This window comes from Scomber scombrus, chromosome 21, assembly GCF_963691925.1.
Source record: "Scomber scombrus chromosome 21, fScoSco1.1, whole genome shotgun sequence".
Classification (NCBI taxonomy): Eukaryota; Metazoa; Chordata; class Actinopteri; order Scombriformes; family Scombridae; genus Scomber; species Scomber scombrus.
Window position 1 is genome coordinate 10,325,426 of NC_084990.1, and position 17,039 is coordinate 10,342,464.

Sequence of the window (17,039 nt, forward strand, 5' to 3'; positions counted from 1 at the left end):
TAAAAGTCAGGCAAATGCCTTTACCAGTGCTTATGAAATTGCACTGAGGTGCCATGTCGGCTCCTGCAAGTGCTGTCCAAAAAGCACTTCTGTAGTTGATCAAAAAGAATGTGTACACACACACACACACACACACACACACACACACACACACACACACACACACACACACACACACACACACACACACACACACACACACACACACACACACACACACACACACACTTTCTAAGCTCAGCCAGCAGTCCCTATTGGTTTGGAAGCCCATAGCGGGCTATAACAACTACAGCCTGGCTGGCCTGTTAGTAGTGGGCCCTCTGTTTCAGCAATCTGGGTTCTCTTTGCCTTTGGACAGGGACCAGGTCAGATTGCACAATACACCACTGTGTTTGGAGAGCAAAAGAGAGAGAAAGAAGGAGAAAGAAAAAGAGAAAAGTCCAGTGCAGAGTCTCTGTGTGCATGTATGTATAAATAAGCATGTGTGAAGGCATGCATGCGTATTTTGGTTGTAGCAATACTGTACGTGCGTGTGAGCATGTGCATGCAGAATGTGTGTGTATTGTGACTAGTGGGCCAACCACACCCTCTCTCTCTCTCCCATACTGGATTGCAGGGCCTCCTTCCCATCTCCCAAACCTCCATCGTTACATCATCATCGCTACAGCTTTTTGCTACCTCAGCACAAACAACCATTTTGGGACCCCTGGCAGCAGTTTCCCTCCCTTAGGCAGCGTTTCAATGGTGTTGCTGGAAACCTCAGAGAGGTCAGCGCACCACGAGTAACACACATCACTGTCATTCTGAAACAATACATTGGCGAGCAATCATGTCGGCCTATGCAACTGTGACGCCTACAAGGAAAACAGACTGCAGATGCAGAGTGAGCCTGTGCCCCTTTAAGAAGCACAGGCGGCACCTGTCCCTTTAAGATCTATTTCTCACAGCTTGCGGGTGCTGGGCTGAACGGGCTAGCCTGAGCCGCGCCGCGCTGCGCTGTGCATGTATGGTAACAAGGGGGAACCGCGCCGCCCAGCCTGCCAGCCCACCACAGGGAATATGTTTACGTTTCCTTGCTGCCAAGTTCCTGTCAGGAGGCGCCCCAAAGAGGAACTGCAGACTACTCAGTACTGTTAGCTACACCCTCTTGCCTAGAGTGGCTGGGGTTTTTTGCATACAGTATCGGGTGGTGCTTTGTAGCGGCGCTCAAATCCAGGGAGGTCTCGTCATCAATTTCAGCACTCTCTCTCACACACTCCATACTTGAAGCACTCACTCTGTTGATCCAAACCGAGAGTTGAGGGTACCAAACTTTACAAAACAAGTTATAACAGAGAGCTTAATTTATTACCCTTATAACAAATTAACACTAATTTACTGAAAACACAGCACATAAAAAAGCACAAAGGCATAGTTTCATTAAAGCAACACTTTACGAGCGGCACTTTGTTATGTTGTGGATTATGGGTATTGTAAAAACTGAGCACCACCACATAAAAACACAGTTAACAGGATTGGTAAACTCATGGGCATCAAGTCAAGCAGTTGTGGGGAAAGAGCTAAATCTAAATTACTCTCTCACTAATGCAAAAGAGTAAAGCATTCCAATAACACACACAAACATTTCCTCGAATCATGACAAAATGCGATCCGTTACTGCCAGCACAGCAATGACTGGCTCGCTTTTGCACGCTGATACAATGCCTCAGCCTGGCATATAGATGTCATGTAATGTCTTGAGTCATCTTCAATATATGCGGCCCCACTGTCAAGCAAGGTCAGCAAGTGCGTTCGTCTCTTGATTGCTGCGGCCACACACAAGGTTGTTTCTGCGCAGTAAAAGGAAAGAGTCATTCACTCGCAGTTATCTCAAGGACGTGTGCCGTTTGTCTTCATACCATGCGTGTATATGTGTGATGTCCAGTCAGTGTGCGTGTTAGGAGATAGAGAAATGTGCGAATGTGTGAGTGAGCGGAGGAAGGAAAGGTCAGACGAGGCCACACGAAGGGGCGTGGGACCCAGGATGGCGAGACAGAGGAAGAGATAGAGAGACGAAAGGGGAAGAACAAAAGATGGAAGCGTGGATGGAAAGACATAGGCTGGGGTTTTTGGGGGAAGGGGAGGAGGGGCGGGGTGAAAGCAAAAACAGGAAGCAATTTATGTCAGCTCGGATGGCGGGACAGCGCCCACTCCCTGTCACGTGCTGGCACATTTCACTGCTCTTTGACTGTACAGCAAGAAAGTCCCTGTTATTCACACAATGAAAGGTATGCCAGCGGCTGAGTGAATGAAGGTGGGGATGATGGGGGAAGGCTCCAGTTGCTTTAATGTGACATGTCAAACTTTTCCATTTTTGCACTGCGGGTGGAGTGCAGACTCCCAACTAAAAAAACTCAAATTAATTGAGCAGCGCTTCTAGCTGCCCACTTCTGCTATTCTGCTGATGGTGAGGAAGTAAGATGCCACAGAACATCTTGTTATTCAAATGCATTACAATAAATGAGCTCAGCAGCACAAAATATCAACTGAGCTTGAAGTAGTTCACTCAACTAAAACCCACCAAATTTTTTCTTGGCAAATGTGACAAATCGAATCAGTTGATGAGAATGTGGAAGTAGTGAAAAGTCATTATTTGAAGCACAAATCCGGCAAACACTACATTCAAATTCAGCACAATGGAAGAACATGAAAAACAAATGTCAGAGCAGCATTAATGTGTCAAAGGGACAGCTAAAAATGAAGTAGGAAACCTGCTGTAGGATGGTGGCAAGACGGGAAAAAAACAAGTCTGGCTAAACAACAAAAGTGTCGAGGGCTGATTATTAAACTCTGTCCAGCTTTAGAGGAGAATAAGAAGCGTCATTGCACGGGAACAACTGTGCATAAACAACACATTTTAACTTCCCTCAAGTTTCCATGTGTGGAGAGGAGTTTAGAAAAAAAAACACAACACTGGAAAAAAAAACAAAAAAAAAAACACAGGACTCCCATTCTAGACAGAGGGAGAGGCAGCGGGCTCAGCAGCCACCACGACCTACCGCACACAGAGTGTGAATCATTAAAGGCATGTGTTCCACATCAACTGCTGGGGCTGCTTCCCAACCCACTTATGAGACTGGATCTAAATTATGACGGGGAGGGGGGGGTTAAAAAACGCTTTATGTGGAGATGAAAATCCGAAACCTGCTAACTCAGTGACAGAGTGAGCGGGAGAGGGAGAGAAAATGGAAAAGGATTGCATGCAAGTACTGGATGTACATTCTGCCAGATCACAAAATAAAACAGCCATGAGTAAATGAGGCAGCTAATGGAATAATTATATGATTTCCAAAAAGTGTGACGTATCATTATGAACAGATGAAGTGAATAAGGTATTATGCTCTCTAAACAACTAAAGGAAAAGCCAACTGAATCGAAAACTGACCTACTTTAATTCCTACATGGTTTTCTGGCTGCCTTCACCAGTTTCTAACCTCACAAAAGCTAAGACAACACAGTGGGATCACTTTCCCCAAGAAAACAAATCAATGGATGAGGAAAGACAAAAGAGGGGAGAGAAACTCAGAGTTTAAGACCGAAGTGCCAGGCTTAGTCTTGTCCATCAGGCAACCAATGTGCCAAACTGGTTGCGAGCATTGGAGCGCCTGCCAGACCGCTTGTCATCCCCAGTTACAACACATGGACATCTCCTGTGGGTGTGAATATGTGTTTGTGCATGAAAAATACACACCCTCTGGTGTGGGCACCCAATACAGGAGGTGACAGTATTCTTCTGGATACCATTTCACTGTATTTGCTTTTGCTTGGAGGCTGGTATGGGGGAGATGTTTGTCGGGGGGTAGAGATCACCTTGCCAAGGGTCCAGGAAGGAACAGAAAAGACACAACAGGATGGTACAGGACAAGACATGAAGTGACAGAACAGGAGAGGAAAATACAAGCTGGTACAAAATGGAATGGGACAGGACTGAAGGAGCATCAGTCCAGGGGCCTACAATTCAGTTCCTCCCTGTTGGTCATTAATACAGCAAAATTCAGCCAAAACAGGATGAGCTGAAATGATGAGAAATGACAGAAAAAAATGAATAGTACATTACTATTATTTCTTTCAGTGGATACAAGGGAGATAAATCAGGCCTGATAAATCAGTTCAGTGATGGTTTAGGTTCTTCTAGCCAGTAACTAATGATGAATGGCTGTTTCTGTTTGGTCTTTGTCACTTTAACATGATGGAGCAAAGCTCCCGGCTGCCAGCTCCAGCTCTGATGCAACAGACCCAGGATTAGACTTGATCCTACCACTGGCGGCATGCAGACCACAAGATACAGCACCTCCTCTAAACGATACAGTGTGCATGTATGCTTGTGTGAAAATGATTCCACAGGTTTGAAAAGATGCCTGGCTGTGCAGAAACAGTGACCTTTACAATGGCAGTGAAAAGAGTAAAACATATGACGGGGGGGGGGGGGGGGGGGGGGGGGGGGGCACAAAAGACTCAATCTTGAAATACACATTTAGTGCGACCACAAAACCGACATGGCAGTCACATGTCGAGGAACAATGCTATTGTATAGAGAGCAAGATGGTGTTTGGTACCCACAGACACAAGTGTGTGTAGAAGTCCAATTATCCAGAGTTGACAGGAGCGACAAATTCGGGCTTACCCCAAAAACGTCAATCTCCCTGTCCTTGGCCAAGGAAATCTCCCCTTGAATCGATTGCAGCTCCTAAGCTCTGAGGAGAGAGGAAGAAAGAGAGAAAAAGATATTTGAAACCAAGAGCTTTGTGGTCCTTATCCACGTGCTGCAGACTCAGTGACTCCCTAGCTTCTCTGGCGCAGAACTGCTTCACTACATGAAAACTCTTACACTCTTTTTCCTTCCTTCGCTCTCATACTCCCTGTAATCTCCCCGCCCTTTTCCATTAGATTGGACTTTCTCACTCGCTACATTTGTGTCCCAGACATCATGTGAAAAGAGGAGTAAAACAGTGCTTTTGTGGTGTGTGAATTACCTAGGGCCTAGGCAGGCACAGTAGTGCTTATGGCCACAACTCAATTACAGCAATGTGAATCAGGTGGCGGCCTAGAAATCCCCTTAGCCTGATGCACAAATAGGGACACAGAGGCGCCTTCATTGCCAAGACAGAGACAAATCTAAAGTGGCGTGTCATCACTTCATAGAAGGACAGCTAGGCCGATGCTGTACAGATGAATGGCCGCCGCAGACGTGGGTCTAGCAACACTGGTTAAGAGCGAGTATGTGAACAATGCCCTTTTGTTTGGCCATGTTGCTAAAATACCAAGTGTTTACCAATACGTCTGGTTGCAGATCTAAATTGAAAGAGTCACATGTCACTTAGGAAACCTGATAAACGCCACCTTTGTGAGGCAGAGAGCATGGAAAATGCTCCGCGGGATTGTTTTTTAACTAAAAACAACAGGATGAAAATTACAGTATGGTGGTTTGCACATGTTAGAAGGCACTTTGTTGGATTTCACAGATCCAACACAAATGCCAAAGCTGAACAATCATGGTCAATAATATTTGAATATAAAATTGGTGTGTGTCAAAATCAGTGAAAGGCAGTGAGGTTACCCTGTCTTTCTCTTTGAGGAGAAAACAGAGCATCTCTTTTCTTTCTTTTTTTTTTAAAGCTTATACTAACTACAGGATCCCTCAGCTCCTATAAAATGTAAAACTGTAGACCAGACTAGGGTTTTCCAAAAGCAAGAGTAACCAGTGACATTTGAAACTGTGGTCTGTCTGGGCTTATTTCACTTCACTTGTCACAGTGAGTAAGAAAGTTTCTATACTTCAGTTAACAAAGAAAACAGCAAAGTTATATCAGGACAGAGTCTCTTTGGAAGGGTCATGATACCACTACAAAAAAAGTCCCCTCCCTCCAGGCCCAAGTAGTGCCATTTTACAAGCATCAAATGAATTTCACACTAATTTGTTATCACAAGCTCCTGCGGACAGTCGGACAGCAGAGATATAATTATAACATTTTGACAAAAATAAAGCATTCATCTTTACTACAAAGACTGTTTTATATGCACGCCACACACACTTCCAACTGGCCACTGTACAATCCTCAATTCGACGCTAATGAGGAATCACGTACCAAAGTTCACATGAAGTGTTTGGCCGATGGATGCAACAAGCTCTGCAGTTTTCTGTGCTAACAAATTTCGCTCACATGCATCAGCAATAAACTCACCTTCCTGCTACATGTGTATGACAAAGGAGCAGAGAAAAATTAAAAGACACATGACTGCCATGTGTTCCTTGTCGAGATCATCTGAGTCCTAAAATTAACTCTGGATTTATGCATTGCAGACATATGTAAGATTGGTATTGTCTAATAGCACAAAACCCATTCACAACTGGGCGTGAAAATACATTATGAACACTTTGTTTATATGCAGTCAAATGCATTATGCGTGCAACAAATACACTGGTATTGTAAGATGTTCTGTCCCCCCCCCCCAATTTTAATAAAATATACTGAATAATGCAACGTAATCCAGAGCAACACCACAACTTGGAATCAACACCTCTTTAATAGAGATACAGACATTCAGCATGATAAGATTTGTGTTGTTGAGCTCCTGTTTGCATTCGTCAACACTTTGCTGCAGTTGGACCATCACTATCAAATGCTACTAAAAGCCAATAAAGTCATGTCCCTGCATTAGGTTACATTTACTATGACTTTAAATGGGATTTGAACTATGTATAATAACACTCACTTCAAAGGCAAGTTGCGGCTTTACATCAAGTCTTGCCTTGATTCGGCGGCTCTGTTGAATTGCTTTGCATGTGACATTTCTACTTGGTAATAAGTTGCTGGTTGTTACACCAGCTGAGAACACTTTAATGTGTCCCTCCGGTGTTCATTACGAGCTGACAATCAGCCAATCAGCTGGCCTGTGCCCAGCCCCTGTATGACTCCTCGTCTCATTTCCTGTCTCACTGTACACCCTCGCTTCCTGTTTGTGGATCTGAAGGGTGTTTAAAGGGAGTGTTTTCGCTGGTCCGATTGACCAAGAACAGCCTCATTTAGTGAAAGAGCAGGTAGGATGAAATGAAGACATTTATGCACATGTACGTATGTGTGTGCATATGAAAAGTCTGTGGATTGGGCACGAGCACTGTAGCATGTACACTGATTCGAGTGGACAGGAGTAGCCTGGGGTAATCACATCTTTATCCTTGCTAAGGGGTGAAAGCAACACACTGCATACACTCACCTATAATGCACACACACACACACACACACACACAGAAAAAGGGGGCCCTCCCTGCTGGAGCCTTGCCAAACAAGTCCATCTGCTTTCGAAATGGGACCTAGAAGACTTAATTCTCACCAATCGGAGAGGGTTACCTGATCCTCCATGTACAGCCCAGCATCAGCACCTAGGACTGGGATTTGGGTTGCTCAAGTGGTGATGGTTAAAAAGGTTTGATGAGTGGGGGGCTATCCAGTCTTCAAGTGTAATCATCCATCGGGCATGGGACATTCAGTGACTCGTTGTGACAGCGGTATCCCTACACTGTCGATGAGTAAAAATGTTTTAAAAAGTGATTGAGTGTACCAGCAGTCTCTCAGTGCGTGGTACACTGGGACTGGCAGCCCTGCGGCGAGAGTCATGAGCTCACATTCAAACAGACACAATGTGTTGTTTTAACTCGCTTGGCTCTATAAAATTCCAGCGGCTGCGTGCACGCGCAGATACACACAATATAAACCCCTTTCCTTCAGGCACTGACTCTCAGCGGTGGAAACCCCCTTCAGTCACACATAGATCACATAACCTCTCTTGACATCGGAGGACAGCACTCCCAATGGAAAGATGCAGATTCACACACGCTGAGTGCCGGCCAAGGCTCCAGACTGCCATTGTCCTTCAGAGTCATCCAAACAAAACAATGAAGAGGGTCACGCAAGGCCCCCTGTGGAATGGTAAATAACCAGAGAGAGGGAGAGTCAGAGAGGAAGAGACGGGGAGAGAGAGAGAAGGGAAGTGTGAGGGAGATGAGAGAGACTAATCCACTGTGACAAGGTTATATGGAACACCAAGTGCAAAATATGATCATCTGGGGGCAGGTGAATTCCACTAATGTTCAATCATTCAGGAAGAATCCGACATAGCTTGAATGGAAAATGTGTCAGATCCATGATGAACAGAGTAAAAACACCTATGCAAAGAAATATGTAAATGATCTCACCTCTAGGTATAAGGAGTTATAGTTACTATAATTCCACTCAGCTTAGAGTTGAGAAGCAATATTTTATGTCCGGTAGTAGAATAACAGTAATTTACATTTCATAAAGTAAGACAGTAGACATCTAGGCGGGCGTTGCTCTTGTCAGAGTCATGCACTGGCAGAAAAGGGGGTAAAAAAAACCAAACAATATCAAAGGCTTAGTTTGTGGCGATGTTAATCTTTCATTAGTGCTGAGTGACCCTTATTATAAAACCATCTTTGTTGTCATTATTCATCTGGCATAAAATGCTACACTGTTAATTCAGACTCAGGATGTTGACAATAGGCAGTCTACAAAGGGCTTAGAAGGGACAGTCCCCCTCCCAATTGGTCTTTCATATGCTAATGAAGGAGCTGTTTTTGGTTTACTGGCCTGGTTGGAAATGATTTAGGGCGACACCAGTGCTCTGAGCCTTTATGTTTAGGCTGGCCGCGGGGGCTCATATATCACCCTGATCATTAATCAATTAGCGTCTCCTAGCCACCTGTCGGACACATCGCCACACAAAACATTCCTGCCCTTGGGCAGTTGCTAGACGATGATCATCAGTAGCACTGCTATTACCTTCCAACCCCTTGACAGCCCCCCCTCTTCTTTATGGTAATAACCTGATGGATTACATAATCACACCCAAACACTGCCTGCAACGACAAATGCTCCTCGCCAGGAGAAACAAATGTGAGTGGAAACTGCCATGGTGGGTTTTTTTCATTTATAGGTCTCCCCCCTCCCAACTCAATTGAACAGCAAGTTTTTTTTTTAACATACGTTTGCCCTCCGCTGTCACAAACAGAAAAGAGGGGGCAGAGAGAGGAATTGATGCTGACCTTGAAGGAGAATCGATAAGCTGACGGCTATTGAAAAGTGCTGAATGCACACCGGCGCCGCGTCCTCCATTGTTTTAAATGCAACTGCCTCCAGTGGAGTATTGATGGTTGTTTTGTATTGATGACGTGCCACGGTAGCCAAACACGTGTGAGATGGAAAGGTCTAAACTATCAAAGTCTTAGCTACATTAGAACACGTCCAGAAAAGTAACAAACTGACTGCTGACTTGCAAGTAGGTCCGCAACAAACTGAAACAAACACACAGTGGCTTTCTAAGAGCTCATCCCTCACACATTCAGCTTCAATCACAAACACCCGGGATCCAGGTTTATGAATGTTATGGAAAACCTAATGAGAAAGAGAGAAGGAGGGGAGGAGGGGAGGGAGGGAGGGGGTAGACGGTGAGAGGTGAAAAAAAAGTTGTGCTAAATTTTTCATGGTCTGAGTTGTTTGAAAACTCCATCAGGCTTTGTGATCTCAGTGGAGCCGCTTGAGACATTGTGCGGTGGGAGCGATGGCGATTGAAAAATTCCTCCAAGATTTCCGTTTAACAACTGCCTTCTGCCCGGCCGCCACAAATACCATTTTTTTTTCTTTTTTTTTTTTCTGGAGATTTGTATGCAAATTTGAACTCTCATGCAAAGGCCTGCACAGCCACTGGACAATCTCTTTTTCACAGCCTCGCTTCCCTGACAATACCCTACTCAGTCCCACCCCATCCAAACCCCAAAAACCCTTCACATTTTTCACACTTTTTTTTTTGTTATTTGGAACTAATTCTTAAAAGCAGCTGAAGAGATAAGTGGCACTAAAATTAGAGCCTAATCCGCCAACCCTCAATGTGGGGACATGGAGAAAGTAGATTTGTCAAGCCTTGATTTAGCAGTATTCTTTCATTATAAAAGTAGCACTCTTCACGCAGCTTAGCGATACGAAATGGCTCAATCAGTCTCATGTGGAACACTTAGGTGGGAAGGGGGGGATGAGGATGGAGTGAGGGCCTATCTGTGAACCCAGAAAACTTGGCATCACGCTGGTGCCATTATTGTGCTGGCGGCGTTGTTCCTACCTGTGCTGCACTCTTCAACTCTGAGGGTTCCCCCTTGAAAATGACTTTCAGCATCCAATTCTTACGGCTCCAAACAGATGTTTCACTGGGGAAAACATGGGCCGCTGTGTAAAGTGTGTATCACTGGGCTGTGTACTGGAAGGACTGGATTTGTTGTTCGTTTTTGAATTTTTTTTTGTGCTTTTTTTTTTGTCTTTTAAATCCAACCAGTTCCGGCAAGAAGCCAGCACCTGAAATTATCAAGTGGATTTTCAAAAGAACAAAAGCTCATCTGTAATTCTTTACACTGCTAAAGAAAAAAAAGCAGAACAGAAACCCCATCCAGCAAAGCTATTCTGTGTGTGTGTGTGTGTGTGTGTGTGTGTGTGTGTGTGTGTGTGTGTGTGTGTGTGTGTGTGTGTGTGTGTGTGTGTGTGTGTGTGTGTGTGTGTGTGTGTGTGTGTGTTTGCGCTCACAGTCCCCCTGTCCTTGCTATTTCGTCCAAATTAATTTCTTACAGAAGATTATTTCCCTGATAATCTCCACACATTCTTCTACTTGCTTATCTCTTCAGTAAAATCCTAAAACTGGCTGTGATATTAAAATTGCAGAGGTCACAACTAAAGCTGAGAACACAGAAAGGGAGAGTGTATCTGTTCTGGCTCTCTGTATCTAATCACATTCACTACATACATTTATTTCGGAGGCCACATAAAAGATATTTTTGGAAAGATAAATTGGCGAAGGGGGGGGAAAAATCTCACACTTGACTGCAAACAAGGAAACTGCATAGTTGTGTTACCTGGTATCTGTTGGTGGACAAAATATTGCCTGAACAAGATAAAGGCTATCCACAGGGTACAGAGAGAAGACAGCAGGAAGGAGGAGGGTGATGGGCAAGAGGGCAAAGGCTTGACCTCTCGGGGTCAAGAGGTGATTAGTAACATTTATCATACCTACGCAAGCTGCTAACTGAGAAGCCAGAGAGCTTCACTCTGAAGAATTCAGCCACATTTCGATGTCAAAGTCTAAATGAAGGCTGGGCCCACTACTGGCAACCAGATGCCCTGTGTTTATGACAGAGACAAATATTGGAATCCCTAAGTGGAAAAACATGCCATGCTGGCACACAGCGGCAGCAGTGAAACGTTAAATCATTTTGACGATTTAATGAGCAGGGCCTGGATCAGATCAGAAGTTTAAATACCTGCCAATGCCAATATAAAAGCTTGTATTTCATGCTTCATGAGAGAGGCTAAAAAATAAGTCTCATTCGATAGGGAAACAATGGTTGGAGGATGAAGGGGCTGCGGTTGTGGTTGAGGGGGAGGCAAGCTGCTCTGTCTTACCCCTGATGAAAGCCATGCAAGGTATCTCAACACAGGCAATCCATGGAGCCACAGCTCAGCCGTCCTGACATTCACATGGAGGAATTGACAAAGAGGCAATTGAGTGCCGGGACCAGATTTGGCATGGACTTGTCAGAAAACACCCCACCCCCAGGGGACTGTCCGACAGTGGCTCTGTGGAGAGGCATGGCAGCCCAGCATTGTTTCACTGCTGTGAACAAGTGGACCAGAGTTTGAGTGGGCATCCTGGGCCAGAGGCCAACCCAGAATGAAAACACGCTGTTGTGCAGAAAGACAATTAGGACACACTCACGCAACAAACATCCATCAAAGCAGGGACGACAGTTACTTTTGCAGATAAAACAAACATGGCCTTCTTGTTAGCAATTTCAAAACTTGTGCATGGGCAGAAAATCTAAAGTGATGCCACTTGAAGTGAAATGGACAAACAAATTAGAGATGGCATCCCATTTTCATAGCCCACACCTCCAACGCACAAAGATTTATAGTTTTCACTTGCAAATCCAACCTCTCGAGAGCCTCAACAGCCCCAATGCGGTTAAAATCTCCTTCTAGGCATTTGGACAGGAGGCGTCTGCATCACCCAACTATTGTAACATCGTGGAAATCTGACAGTCGAGCCACTTTCTGTTTTTAGTTTACACAAAATAAATCATAACAGAATAGAAACAAATACAGTCCCAGGAATTATGAACAACAAAGCTTAAAGCTGAACTGAGGCGAGCAAATTGAACCCACAGCCTCACAGCAAGGGGTGAGTGAAATACAGGAAATCATGTAAACACTGTACAATAACAATCAAAAACAATACAAAAGTGTAAATACACGTGTAAATTAAATTTGCGTTTACAATAATTTCACCCATCCGTCAACTTGCTTGCTCGCTCCGTGCTCACATGCGGCAACAATGCACACCTGTTTTCACTTTGTAACTAAGCGAGCAGACGACTTGCAAAAACACTACAAGCTGATCAAACATTATACATCCTATTATCACCACTGTAACGCTGCTGTTTCGTAAAGCTGACCCCAGTGGTTAAAAAAAAAAGGCCTGGACTCAATGATTTGACAATTCAGACGATCCGATAATGTTGTGGAAGGGTTAGCAGGCGAGGAGGCGGCCTTTTTTTTTTTCACATGTGCATAGGTGTGACAATGGGCAGAGCTCCAAATGCTCTGCAAACTGTTTTCTCCCTATTTTTCACATTCCTGCATCCACCGCCGCCGTGTTCACTGCTGAATCGCGCCAGTGGCCTCTGTGCTGGGGGGGGAGCGATGGCGAGACAGTGGTTTTTAGAAAAGACGTAAAGAGCAATGAGAGTCATGAAAATCACAATCAAGGTCTGAACAGATTTTTTTTTTTTTTTGGGGGGGGGGGGGGGGGGGGGGGGGGGGGGGTCAGGCATTTTATAGTGTCAAAGTGGGGAAAAGCCCAGGTGGAAGTAATAACATTAACAATGGCTCAGTTCCATTTAGGTGTCCCAGAAAGCCATAATGGTGAGTTATAACGCACAATACCAAGGCACTGGAACTGGAGGAGCTAAATGGGATGCGGCCATTATTGATGTTATTTATTAAACCTTTGCTTTTAATGCTACGATGTGTCAAAATGTCTGCAGCGATAACAGGTCTTTATCAGACATGACAAATATGCACTGGTATACTGAGTCTTCCTCCACTTCTACTCCACATTCACATTCGTATGAAACAGACAATAGCAGCTATATTATCTGTAGATGGTGTTTTCTATCTACAATCGCTCTATAATATGTTGCTGTTGTTGACGGAAGTGCTGGTGTAAACACCACATGCTTATGAGGGCCACTCAGGAATGTACTTGACTATAACTTCCTTTTCAATATCTCTGTTTATGAGGTTGCACAATACAATCTTTGAGTCCATATGACACTTAAACTTTAAATGAGCCACAGACCCTTCTGTTGAGGCCAGTGTTGTGCTGCAGGGGATTTATGTAAGTTACTAAAAATGGGTCACAAGTTAGCAGCACAAACCAATCAAGATAAGTTACTTTGGTACTTTCGCAATTCTTCTTCTTTTTTTGGTGTTAACAACTTCATACTGTAATGCTCTGGTTTTTCCCTCCACTATATTTAGCTTTACATAATCTCTACCAAAGACTAATATCAATAATAAACTCATTAGTATTAATAAGTATAGCTATTGATTTAAGAAGCAAATCAGTCATAACACTAATTGAGTTCACAGTTAGCAAGCAGTTATTGATGTAGAAGTTTTCCAACAGCCTTGTCCACACCCTTACATTTCCTGTTACAATAAAAATCATGTATCATGTCTCAAGGTGACCTGCAGGATGGAGATTGAGGCCATTAAGGCCTTGTTTTATAGATTATATAAAGCTCAATCTATTTTCAACCCTTTGTTTATCATAATCCCGTTGGGCTCCTTTAAACACTGGAATCTATTTCTTAACACACAGCATCACGTTGCAAGTATGTGAACAAATAGGCAGTGTAAACAAGTTAACAGTAGCAGGCCGTTTCAATTCATGTTTTCTACCCCAAGCAAGCAAAGCTGCTCTGTGTTAAGACCGCTCTGGGTTGCTTTGCCTCTCTTTCAGGGCCAGTCTGCAGGTGGACCACATCTCGGGAGTGCTACTCTTTGCTGAAAACTGCATTTGAAATTCAGTGTCTTGTTCATTTTATGGATGAGGAGAAAATGTCTAGAATCTGTCCACACTTTTCTTTCCATGGATACCATAAAAAAAAATAAAACAGACCACAAACTAGCATCAGGTAAATATGAAAGGAAAGCAGTGATGCTAGGTGTTAAGACAAAGTTAATCTTCTTTCTTATAAACTGTATAATGTAAACTAACATCACACAATCTATCAGAAGATACTTGGTATTAAATGAGATTTGGGGGACGGCAGACTTGATTAGGACATCCCTACCTACAACTGTGTACAAAAAAACAACCAAAATGTGAATTGGCAGCGGGCACCAAGTTGAGTAGGCAGTGACTGAGAAAACTAGGACTGGCTGATGTGTACAAATGAGAGGTTCTGTGAAATCACCCTGGAACACAGAGCAGAGCGGTGCAGAGAAGCCTCCTGGAACACAGTCAACACATTTCACACACGCAGGGCCTGGAAACAACACGCTTGGGGCTTCCACCTTCATTTAGATGAAAATGGACCTCCTCGAGAGGAAATAAAGCCATTTTTAACACCCCCTCTCGCTACGAGTCGGCCTCCCGTAATGTGCCCAGTCAATGGACTGTGGGTCTATTCAACTGCAGGCAGCCCACAGCACAGCAATAAATAATGTAGGGCAGCTCACATGAAACCCTAATCACCATTGTGCTGTCACCCAACAGAGAAGATTGCTTGTTTAATTTACAGTGCTGCATCTGTCTCAGTTCTGCCCAATTTAGTTTCACAATTTCAATGGGCAAGTACTTCAGGTATTTATCAATATGCTTTTCTCCCAATGCCATGAATCAATAAGAATGTAATGTCCATGTGTCTAAGTCTGTGGGAGTGTGTGCGTGTGTGTGTGTGTGTGTGTGTGTGTGTGTGTGTGTGTGTGTGTGTGTGTGTGTGTGTGTGTGTGTGTGTGTGTGTGTGTGTGCGTGTGTTTGTATGTGTGTGTGTGTGTGTGTGTGTGTGCATGTGTGTTTTGGGTGATGGTGCGTACGTGAGCCATGAAGAACAAGCAAGAAAGCTCTAGCTTGTGCAACAACAAAGGCTGACTGAGAAGAAGCCATCAACACTCAATAACCACAGCTCATTATTGGCCATATACAACGTACTTCATTACATTACTATTCCATTAGCATGCAGCCATTTGCATATTCCAGTCACCTCTTTGCAGAGGCTGTTGATCATAAATGGCAGCCATATGCTGCCTGGTGCGCCATATTACAGAATTATTACTGCGACACAAAAAGCCAAGAAAAATGGAAATTATGTTGACATGAAATGAAGTACAAAACCAATCAAAGGATACGCTGTTATTGATGGTGTCTCTCAGTTTCACTGTCTGACTGAACGAGTATCATTTACACCCGGGAGTTATGCATTCTCGCTGACAACCATCTGCAGGCTGAAACCTAGTTTGCTCAGTGCATTTCTGAGATTCTTCCCTCATAAATACATGTATAGGCTGTGCAGTGTATTTATGGCTGAACCACCAACACAACAAAAACTATTTCATTAGTCATCATGGAAGGTAAAATAGAGCATTATGAACCTGAACATACAGTAAGTACATGTGACTAGCCTGTAATCATCTTTTGCCTCGCTGCTTTTTGGGGGTAATTTTGGCTTTTTTGCCATCCACTATTCCAGCTGCAAGCACAGGAATCCAGTCATCTAACAGACTCTGTAGTGTAACATTTCAGCATGACAGTGATTTGGTGTGATGGCTCTTCACTGATGACAGCCTATGGAGACAGAATAAGTAGCAGCAGCTCACTAGCTACGTCGACTTGGCGGGCGCAAGCCGAGGCAGCAGAGCAGCGCCATAATGATGCTATGAGCTGAACCACTTCCGAAGTGCTAGCTGTTGGAGCTAGCAGCGGCGAGAGCGGTATCATCTTTGTTCAGGACCATTATCTCTCTGCTGTGGTGTTCGCTTCACACTGATAACTGTGTCCGAGCAACTTGAGCTAATGTGCGAGCAGCTGCACCCACAGCAGCTGGGTAATATGCTGTCAACTACCACGTACGCCCACACAGGAGACACAATAGAGAGGAGTTATTCCAATGAAATCAGTGGTAAAACACTTTTGGTTTGTGTAATGCTTTGAAACTGGCCGTGGTCATCGTACAGGAGACTCACGTAATGCTCTCCTAAGACCACAAGGACTGACACAGTGTCACACACTGTCAAGCATCTTCATAACAGTAGTTAGATGAAGTGTGGTATGATGGAGAGCGGTCCAGCTGATAGGGAACCACTACAGTGTTATTAGATCCTTGTTGTTATCTGGAGCCTTCCAGTGTGGCAATTTTTTTGTAATATTCTATAATCTAAGTCTCAAATGACCTAAAAAAAAATATAAGCAAAGATAAGGAAAGAAATTATACCAATGTCAACAGAGTAAAAATGAAAACCAATGTAATATCATCACGATATCGTAGCTGACTGGAGACACACACTTGGCACTGAGCAGCGCTGCTATTATCTAGGAGTGCTTAAGGACACATTGGCAAGTCGGACATCTGTGCAAGTGACACCGGCTATCTGGCTAGCTGTCTGACTCACGGCAGCAGTGGGTTAACTTGGCAGCTCAGCTGTACAGTGCAGCTCGAAAAAGGAATATTAACAGCATGTCCCCCAGTGCAGACTGCGAGAGAGCAACAGGAAAAAGGAGGACGGACATAGGAGGAGAGATGGAGAAAAGACGAGGAGCAAAGGGGTGGGTGTGCGAATCCAATTTCCAGTGACAGTGTGCTCAGGATCACTGTTTCAGTGAAAGAACATATCATCTGTCAAAGTTAATGGCAGTGTCCTGGGGAAAATGAAGGAAAATAG

At 44.1% G+C, this 17,039-nt stretch overlaps 1 protein-coding gene across 4 annotated transcripts in view; it reads right to left on the bottom strand.

Moving 5' to 3' along the window:
* The window catches only part of raraa (retinoic acid receptor, alpha a), a 146,945-nt gene that overhangs the window by 124,600 nt on the left and 5,306 nt on the right, over positions 1-17,039 (bottom strand). Inside the window, exon 2 of one of the 4 annotated variants that reach the window (XM_062443237.1) lies at positions 4,664-4,733. The exons of 1 other annotated variant lie outside the window; for it this stretch is intronic. The gene's annotated coding sequence lies outside the window, so the exon portion shown is untranslated. Of the gene's footprint in view, positions 1-3,730; positions 3,797-4,599; positions 4,734-17,039 lie in introns of those variants that run through there. 2 more of the 4 variants (XM_062443239.1, XM_062443241.1) reach the window with 2 other exon arrangements.